We start from the raw sequence: 10,704 nt of genomic DNA on the forward strand, positions 1-10,704 counted from the left end.
TTGAAACTGTGAATTTCATGTTTCACCTATAAATTTTAACTTCCCTTCAATTTTTCTGTTTCTTCAAGAAATTAATAGAAATATTCCCATACCTGATCAATGAACTTTTTTCGTTCTTTGATACACCATCAGTTGGGCCTGATTCCGTTGCTTTGCTGTAAACTTATTGAAGCAATACAAAAAGTACTTTCCCCCATTATCCCATGCTATAGAATTCAGGTTTTATTGCTAATTTCCATTGCGTCGGATGAAATTTATCAGCAATTGTCGTATACAATTTTCAAGGTTTCAACGAATTTATCATAATACCCATTGAATCTTTTAATTTCATTGATTTGATCAAAAGCTATCGATGATAACATATCCATAATAACCTTCGTTATCCTTGCAGTTGGACTAGCAATTGGAAATTCGGTGCCAGCAGAAGATTTACGTTGACATGAGAAATTTTTCAAAAAGACAATTGTTCGTAGATTTACATTGGTAATGTTGTGAGGAATTTTTCCTGGTGTTTGATAAACTTTTCGCCCCCGTGTCATCTGTCAAATAGGAAATTCCTCCCTCTGAATGATTCAACGACTCTCTTCATTCAGCCCACGTATCCAAAAGTTGCTGTTTACATATTCTACATTGTCATTAATAATTGAGAAGTCGAAAGTTGGTAATGTCGCTGTGTTGGTACTATCCTTTGAAGAAATTTCGAGTGATATCGAGGGAGATGGTTCTTTTTGTATAGATGATTGTGAAGCCCTGAGCATCCCTCAAATCAATCCAGATGCTCAGACGAGTTATTTGAAAATGATGCTCTCGAGAGAGATTCGGGGGGACACTCGAGACGTAATACTATACAAGAAACACGTCTCCAGTTTCAAATGTAATTTTAAAAAATCGAACTACTGATTGATATATTTATCCACTTTTTCAAATTCTTTCTTTATTGTAAAATCCATGCTCCCTCTCCAATCTTTTTTCTTCAATTCATGCTCATTTTCCTTGATGCTACATGAATGATAATAATAATTATTATAATATTCTAGGTGAACCGAAATTTCACCAATTTGACAGTGGAAAATGGATGGAAATTCCGTGGAATTTCTAAAAAATTCAGAGGAATCGACAATGTAATGTTTTAGAAATTTTCAAGGCTCACTAAATATTCCAGGGGAAAATTGTTACCAGGGAATGAAACTGGAGGACCTAATGAAAAAAAAAATAAAAATAGATTCAAGCTGCAGGTCGACTTGGGCAAAGGATAGGGAAGGTAATCTGTCCCTTTTTCCGGGGAGAAAATTGCTCCATTAGTCCGGCAAATGTGATACGCTCGATCGCCAACAGCTCTCGCTTCGTCGGACCTTTCCTCGAAGATCAAAGGGTATCGACAGCCCTTCGTTCCAATGTCCAACATTTGATCTTCTTCCCCCATGCCATTCTCACAAATACGCGTTAATAACGTGGAAAAAAAAACGTGACGCATAGAATAACATTTATCGCTAAATTTACCTTGTGCTTCGGTATTTTTATTAATTTTATGCGTTTGTTACAAATTTCCAAGTGGATTCTTTCGCAATGTACTCGACATCTCGTCACAAATTTCAATCGAATAACCTTTCACGTGCGTTGCGCTCTGTCAAAAATAAATCCAACCCCCAGGGGATAAAAACGGAAAAAGAGACTGAGAAAAATGGTGGGGACAATTTGAAGGGGGCATGAGTGTCAAGTAAATTGTATGCAATATTCCCTGGTGAAAAAAAAAATTCGCAAGAAAAATACACACACAAAAGGGCTGTGGGATCAGGCAAAAACGTGAAACTCGAGACCGCTGAGGGAGTCATTCGATACTCGATGGTAAGCAAAGTGATCCCTTATGGGATACGTTACCGTGACGCTTCAGGCTTTATTTTCATTTTTTTTTCATTCCAGTGGAGGGCGAGGTGCCTCCTTTCGAATTTTTGTCCTCTCCCGCGGTTCCCTGGATTATCAGCTCACCCCGAAACTTCTTCATCGGTGAATAAATGGATGAAAAAACGAGGGGAGAATTCATGTTGTAACGATAAGTCTTGGTTTGACCCCTCGGGGTAGTACAGGACACTGAGTATATTCATAAACGATAAAGACTTTTTCCAAGGTTCGCTCTCGGTGAGTAGACCGATATTTTATGGTTTATGTGGTGATTTCATTTTCTATAAAAAAGAAACGCAAAGATTGATCAACGTTTTTACGTTTTACCGTAATACACTATCAAAATCAAAGCGAAAAATCGAAAATATTCAAGTCCACCGGGAGTAATTTAAAAAGAACTTATTCTCGATTGGCAAGAAGGGGAATCAATATAATCATATATCATAGGATATCAAAAAACAATTAAGAATAACAAAATGAGTCATGCTGATTCTAGAGGAGAGGTGCGAAGAAAAAGAACAGAACGTCTGAATTATTAAATAAAATCGAGAAAATCCATTATTTTTTATAATATATACTAATTCGGGACGTCTCACCCCCGAGAATTGATTATTAATAGAATAAAAAGAAATTAATACACTAAACTTAATGATAAAAAACGGATTTAAGAATATAGAAAAAATATTTAGTTGTTGATAAGAAATGACATTATAATTAATAATATAATCATTTCAAGAAGCTGAAAGATAATAGGAAATAATTAACAATGAGTTATTATAGTTAGTTAATAATTATTGATGCGATATTAATAATTGATTATTGTAAAAACAGGGAGTAGGTAAAAAAATAAAAGCACGCAACGTTGAATTTCACCATTATCTTTATGATATTGGCATTAAAAAATGTTTATTAATATGTATACTTTCCTTAAAACTCATTCGTCATACTCGTATTCCTCATTAGCGTAATAATCGTATTTATTAATATATAATAATTATTACCGTCACAATATATCTATAATATATATTATGTTCACAATTTTATTCATTATCATTACCATTTTTTTTTTACTTTTTCTTGCATATAGAGAGTAGTGTAATTAGTTACATAGTTAGAGGGTTGCGTAGATTTAGTAAAATCTGTCTCTTTCAATCTTTACGTGGTATCCACTAACATATAAAAGCGGTATAAAGCTCGTTCCTCACACGCTGTATTCTTCGTAGTACTTCCCAATTCAATTCAATTCGTTCTTCTACTCTGTTGGATTTAGTCTAAAGGAAACAATCGTTACAGTACACTTATGAGATTAAAAAAGAATCATCCGAAGAACAAATAAATGAGGAGATTAAGTCATTTGTTATGCGATCCGGCGCTATTTTCCGAGTCGTTTTTTTTTTCTAAGAGACGCTCTATTTCACTCATCTCTAGACGCTTTTTGTTTCATTCGTTAAAGCAATTTCTATAATTAAATGTCGTTGTGTTTGTAAATTGTCGGTGGGATTGCCGTACAAGCCAAAGTAATGTGGAAGAAATTAAAGTAATGACCACTTGTCCATACATCGAAGAGTTGAATAGTTCAATGCGTGGTAATGTTACGTCATACACGCTGATATACCATTTTTCATTCAATTTCTAATAGAAGCAATTTTTTTTCGCATTCATAGAGATCACTGGACGTTTGGCGGGCAAATAAATCAATCGTCCAACAATTGGCTTTATTTTTCCAACATCGTGCCAACGTCTTCTTTTTCATTCCCTCTCAGATGCAGGCCGATGGGAATTGTGTATTTTCTTTTATTTATTAATTAAGGAGGTTTGTCTCTGGTTGTGGAGGTGGATATCTTGAGCTTTGGGCTTTTATTCGTAGGGAATACTAGAGATTAACGCCCAGCGTTTATCTGTCTGTATTTTGTAACCATTTCTCCATTTTCGGGGGAGCCTCTGTGTTCACAGAAATCAAGTTATTTCGATATTTATTTTTAAACCAAGTTAGAATGATGGTCTGAATTCGAAAAGATTTTTTTTTATCTAGAAACTATTTTTTTTTATCATGAAGAAATAGTTTGTTTCTTTCGTAATATCATGAAATTTTTTTTTACTGATTTTTCACTGTGCATTCATTGATTTACAATAACTCCATTGAATCTAGATAAATTGAAATTTCCGGATATTTAATATTATCTAGAAAGTTTAATTTAGCTTTACACATTGGACCGAGAATTGTGGAATTATTTCTATTGGCTATAGCAACGAGTGCGTTGGGTGCGTTGAAATTCTCGTGTCTTCAATGATTTCACGTCGTCATTTTTACGACGCACTTCAGTGCTATGTAATTTACAACCCCAAGTATTTTTCTCCGCACTCTCAGCATTTCCCCTCACTCATGATTGCATTATTCTCGTACTTTCTCGTATTTTAAAAGCCCATTCACTCACACCAGGACATTGTTGACCCCCACCGGCGAAAGGTACAGCGTAGTAGGTATCTAATAACCCGAGTTTTATTTTTCATTATTTCATTTTTCTATATTAGACTCTCGCCCCTTTCTCATCAAAAGCCAACCAAACAAATATAGTGCATACAATTACAATACCAATTCATTAAATATCAACTTTTATACTCTAACGATTGTAATAATAATTAATCAATTAATCATGTAATGACAATATTATTTTTTTCCATCGTAATAATGATAATTGAATAATGATAATAAGTATTAGTACGGATGAAATATAACACGCATACATCCCATGTTGTACCACAGCTTGTGTGTTTTTTTTTTCCTTTTTTACTATGAGTTCTATCATAATAATCATTAATTTCAGCTATTTTTAAAGTTGTTAAGTAAAAACTGGTAGAAATATTATTATTAATTATTTTTCGTAAAAATTCAGTTTGCAAAATTCCACAGATATTTCATTACGTATAATTGTAAATGTGCGTACGAAAGTGCTCCGTTATTCTCTTCCCTGGGTGAATAAACGTCGAGTTTTATCCGAAGCCGAGGCCCCTCGGGTGTCGACTTGACCGAAGCAGGACGAAGTTCGTGAAAAAATTCAAAGGGAGAACCGGTTTTTTTTTTCATGGCATCCACAGCGACTTCAATTCTCGCGATTAATTTTATCCTGTGGCACCGGTTCGATTATTCTACGATCATTCATTTTTGGTTCTGCCTTCGCCGTGCTCCAATGCTTCCCCCGGAGACCGTCGGCTTCAACTTGAATTTTTTTTTTAATCACAAGGTGAGCAACTTCGAAGCCAGACAACCACTTCGCTGTCCCTTAACTACATTACAACCTATCCGACTACTTTATTCCCCCCCGAGAGTGTCGATTTAGATAGATTCTTATCAAAAATATATCCTCGCTCTACTTCATTTATATTCTTTAAATTTTTCGTTTTTTCTTTTTTTTTTTCTTTTTTTGACATCGAGTCCAGCTCGTCCGAAGCTCGATTCTCAACACGGATACTCGAATTTTCAAAGCAACTCTTGAATATTCGAATATGGAGCATCGGATGTGCCAACTCTTCGTGTCGCCAATTTTATTATGAAATTTATTGGGAAATAAATGATATTTATGTAGAGAGAACTCGAAATGAAATCACTCGGGGACGGGGAAGTGTTGTCCTCGTATTCTCCACGTTTATTCATCCATAAATTTATCAAAAACTCGGCAATTCCGATATTTTTTTTCTTTTGGTTTTCATGTTTCTGTTATGTTTCTTGAGTCTTAGTTCAGCGAATGGTAATTTCGCAGGCAGTATTTGGATTCCTGAAAGTACCGGAGCTTTTGCTCCATTCATTGAGTTATCGTGATTAATAACGAGATGATGGGGGATTCTAGGTTCGATTAATGGGGAGGGGAGAGGATGCATGCGATGATAATGCACCTGAAATCAACGTTTTCTACGGTTTTACAGAATCCCTGACTATTCCACACCATTCCTCACGCCAGTCCCAACGCATCTACTTCAGCACTAAATACACCACGCGTACTAGTCAATTTCCTTTAAATATATAGAATTTTTTAAAACAAAAAAAGATTTTTTATCCGATAAAAAATAGATTTTATGCTTGGGAACTAATCACTTTTTTCCGACGATTTTTCCAATCGTAGAAAGAAATTTATCGGTTTCAGAAGTCATATTTCGCATTCGAGGGAACTTTTTCTGAAATGCTGCCATTTCCTTTCTAACATTATGAAATAAAAAGTATTTGTTTTATCATTTAGATTTATTTATACCTTCATAATGTTAACTAAATCGAATGGGGTATTGATTTATTGAAAAAGTCCTATACTTGCTTTCATTATGGAGCTTTTTGAAGAATGATAAAAATGAGTATGTAGTTTTGAGTGATAAAATTCCCAAAAATAAAAGGTATTTTTGTCTGTACTGAGACTACAACGAAGGGGCTTGACACCTTTGACAAGCAATGTCACCTATTCCTTTTTTGGCACCTGCCGGCATAAAATCTATGTGTTTTGTATAGCAGATGTAACAACACCTGTCGATGGCTATTGTTAGACATTCAGCGCCTAATGGCAGTTCAATAGATAAAATTGATAAATGCAGATACAATAATTGAGGTTTTCTCGTTAATCCTTGCATATCCCTTCATTAGTTCATTATTTAAATTTGTCCATCTGTTAATTAGTCAACTACACGAGTGGTACGTCTAGTTACCTCATTCTCTAGATTAGGTATAGGTAGTTCTCGTACCTTATAAATAATTTATTATATTCAATATAATTATAATTATCGTAATAATTCCTACACCAGAGAAAACATCATTAAAACCTTAATTCTTTATTCTTCATATTACTCTTTTCACTCTTTGCTTCAGCTTCTCAATAATAGTTAATACGTAATTTTTATTTCTTATTTTCAATCGATTTTATTCCCGTCTTGCGTTCGTATCCTTCCACTTAACTCCATTCCATTATATTATTCGTCCTTCCATATAATATTATTTATTAGAAAAATTTGTACTCTTATGGGGGAGGTATTGTAAGGGACACAGCTGCCTCTGCTCTGCTTTTATCTGTCTCTCATATCTCTGCCTTAATTCTTTTTCGTTTCACTCACGTCCTCTTCCTGTTCTCGGAACATCTTTTTTTTTCTTTCTTTTTCTCTACACTCCGCGTAATTGCTTTTTGCTCTCCGGATGTCAATTCCAGACACGACGATATTAGATTGGATATTATCGGAGAACACTGGTCTCCGGGTATAGATATATATTTTTGTATTTCGGTTTCGTTCGTCGAGAGCGTCCCTCACAGCAAAAAAAGAATTCCCGTGCGAAACTGGCAGCCTGCAGCCAGGTCTCCGTGGCAAAACGACCAATTCTTCACCCAGACATCAGAGACCCACCACTTTATTAAATAATTCAGCCGATTATACGCAAAAATTAAGGTTCTTGGCTGTACTAAAATTTGTCTTTGTATCCTCGTAATGCTTCCACTTTCTCCCCTTTTTCCCCTTTGGAGGTTGATGAAAACTCTCTGCTTGACAATCGAACCAAGAAAACAAAACCAAAAAACATTCCATTCAATTTAAATCTAAATTTTGCTTATCATTAATCTACTAATTCCTCCTGCATTTACAGATAAATAGTATATAATCCATAAAAATCCAAGAATTTTAGCAATTTCTTTGAGAATTCAAGGGAATTAAAAAATGACTATTCCCCTTCACTTGATATTGCCCAGACTTTCTGGAATAATAAGACATTTTTTTGAAACATATCGCCAAGAACCTTTTCCTCTGTGTTGAATGGTGACTTAGACCGTGAGTAAAGGTTAAACTTACAACAAAAACGAGATGGATGGAGCAAATAGATAAGACCATCGTAATTCGAAAGAGCTCTGGTGTCTGGCTTGTGGTGGTACGTCTTGTCATATATTTTTCGACTCTTTCCTTCGTCTTCAAACAAAACAGGGGTGGGGTAAACAAATGACTATTATCGATGGTGAAACGAGGACATCGACGATGATTATTAGATTGATAAAAGGACTTGCTTTAATTAATTAACAATTAAGAATTTATCGTGCATTCGAATAAGACACACACATAACACGCACACGGGCCACTACATCTCGAGCCAGTGTATCTGTGGTATTGCAGCAAAAATTTCATTAAACGATGATGATTCTAATTTTGAATTACGATTCAATGAGTCACAAATACACTTGGCTCGTTGACTAAGCTAGTGGGATGTGACGGTAATCATTTTACGTTTACTACGCCCTATGAATCTACGTATGTTTTAAATAATTAATACGACCAATTGCGATTAATACACATTGAAAATTCATGGTTAAATTGTTTTTTGTCTTGTTTTTTCTTCTCGCACGTGATGAAAACCGCTTTTGAGAAATTTATTATTCTTTGAATCTTTTCGTCTTTTTGCAGTCTATCGCCCATTGCCGCTCGAGTTCGTCGGGGAAAGCTCGTTCATCTCTCATTTTTTTTTTTTTTTATTATCGGTGATTATATCGCGGGAAATAACGAGCTTGCATCCTCGACGATCGCCTCGAGACTGAGTTGAGTTGTGAACAGTGAAACGCAGAGAGGCTATCACAATTATTGCTTTTGAATTTGTTTAGAAAGTCGGCAAAATTAAATGCTCGTTGAATTTTCCTGTTGATGAGAATTATTTCTGCACAGAGAGAAAAAGTTTTCTAACGTAAGAAAACGATTTCTCAATGGTCAATGTTATGAATTGTCTACATTAAATTTAAAAAAAATAGTCAATAAATTTTTAATGAATATGAAAATTAGTTTGATAATAAATATTCAGCCACTGAGGGCATTGAATACCTAATGAATATTCAATCTGCTGACCACGTCTCACTCTTCGAGCCCTCAATTACCTCACGAAATATCGAAATACTAATTAAATGTTTGCCCTAAAAAATTGTATAAAAATTCGCGTTGAGATATAATCTCGTTAATAATTACAATTAAGTGGAAAAAATTTTCTCGACTTATGCGTTAAACGTATCGCTTTGAATAGCACGAATGCCAATTAATGAATCGCGCAACTTGGACCACCGAATTGAGAAGATGTAAATAGGGCCAATTCCAATTAAAAGTTTTGAACGTTGGCATCTCGAGTTATTTCCAGTGCAGGCCCTGAGGACTGGCTCGTGCTTCACGAGGTGAGTTTAATTACACAGCGTGTGAAAATGGAATGAACTCGATGTGATGGTCCAGTTTACAGCCCCTCAGGTGGTGGATCTACTTAATAAGTTCGTTCTTAAGACTTAATGACTATGTGAACGACTTGCATTACCGATGGAGCGGCTTTTTCACGTTTTCGTTATTTAGTTTCTGAATAATTCTCTTCAGTTGTCCCCCGTTTGGTCCGCACTACCAGCATGATTTGCATTTTAAAAACACGTTTTTATCATTTTTTTTTTGTTTCATTATTTTTCGCAAGAGCTCCATTGGATTGCGCATTCCATGCCGTCCAATCGGTTTCTCCCGTGACTCTTTCAGCGTTCAATCGAAGAGACTTGAGTTTATAACTTTAGAATAGCGGTGGTTTATTCTTCAGAGGGTTGACGACAGCAAAGTATCTACTATTTTCATTAATTGTGAGTGACTTTTTTCATCGAATTCTCCAGTTGTTCATTTTTTAATTTTCTTCCTGTTAATGCAAATCGTTTTAAACTTTTCCTACAGCTACTGACTCGCCTTATTTCCTAAAATCTCACAATTTTAATTCAATTTCGAAACACATTATGTACTTTTCGCACTACAAAACGCCAATTCGTTAAAAAAATAGGGTACAAAAATTATTCTAGAGATTCATCTCTTAATTTAATTTTACGAAAATTTATTACTCCAATTTACAATTTATCTCTGACAAAAATTTGCGCGTTTTTCATTTTCACCCTTACTAACACAGCCGAATTAAAATGCCCGAAATTACGTTACTAATTAAATAGAAATTCCTAATTTAGAGATTTTCGTCGAAATTACGAGTTAAGCTAGAAGTAAATTACTACCCTTAGTCCGTAAAACCTCAAACTGGCCGAAACATTGAAAGAAAAAATCTATTCAGCGAGTTTAAGTTTAAATTATTTGCATTGTCACTGGAGTATTCCCACGAATTTCAAATACTCGCGAGGATAAAATCCCTTGATTGCCGTCTTTTTCCACTAGAATTCCTAATTCCCTAGAAGACGCCGTATTTCTAACTGTTACATTGAGAATGTGAATAAAATTGTTAAGGGAAGGGGTAGCACATCCACACGTCATTCAGACACTATTAGTCCTAATGAAATGGTAATGAAAACACAGGAGGGGAATGAGGTTTATTGGTATCATTAACACCTATTTTTCCACCTAGAAACCATTAAAATGTCTGTTTGATTTTAAATCTCCCTAAAACCGTACACAAACTTTCATTAGCATTAATATTCCACTGATTAAATACAAAAATTCAACGGAGAATGTCAAATTGTGAAAATTCTTCCAATGAAAAATTTCATCTCGACGTCTTCCTCTGATTTTTATACCCAATAAAGGAAACTTGGAGATAAATCAACCAGAACTAAGGAAATGTTATATCCATCAATAATCCATAAATGCAATAATGTCTGTGGTACATGAAACAACATCAATAAATACCGAGAACAACGGCTTGATACTAACGCAGAGAACTGATTAAAATGGAAACAATGTTTCACTAAGTAGCGAAGAGGTAAAACTTTTTTCAACAAATATCTCGAAACTGGGGCTGGGTATCAAATTTTTTTTGTATAACCTTTTATGTGGTGATAGTTGAGAACTACA

At 34.8% G+C, this 10,704-nt stretch overlaps 1 long non-coding RNA gene across 1 annotated transcript; it reads right to left on the reverse strand.

Moving 5' to 3' along the window:
- Positions 1–3,286: 3,286 nt before the first annotated feature.
- Positions 3,287–10,695, reverse strand: LOC105265473 (uncharacterized). The gene is made up of 2 exons (XR_892076.1): positions 7,711–10,695; positions 3,287–7,403 (listed from the first exon to the last, which is right to left on the reverse strand). It is a non-coding gene; the product is annotated as an uncharacterized lncRNA (long non-coding RNA).
- Positions 10,696–10,704: the final 9 nt, after the last annotated feature.

The sequence above is a fragment of the Fopius arisanus genome, unplaced genomic scaffold, assembly GCF_000806365.1.
Source record: "Fopius arisanus strain USDA-PBARC FA_bdor unplaced genomic scaffold, ASM80636v1 scaffold00030, whole genome shotgun sequence".
Classification (NCBI taxonomy): Eukaryota; Metazoa; Arthropoda; class Insecta; order Hymenoptera; family Braconidae; genus Fopius; species Fopius arisanus.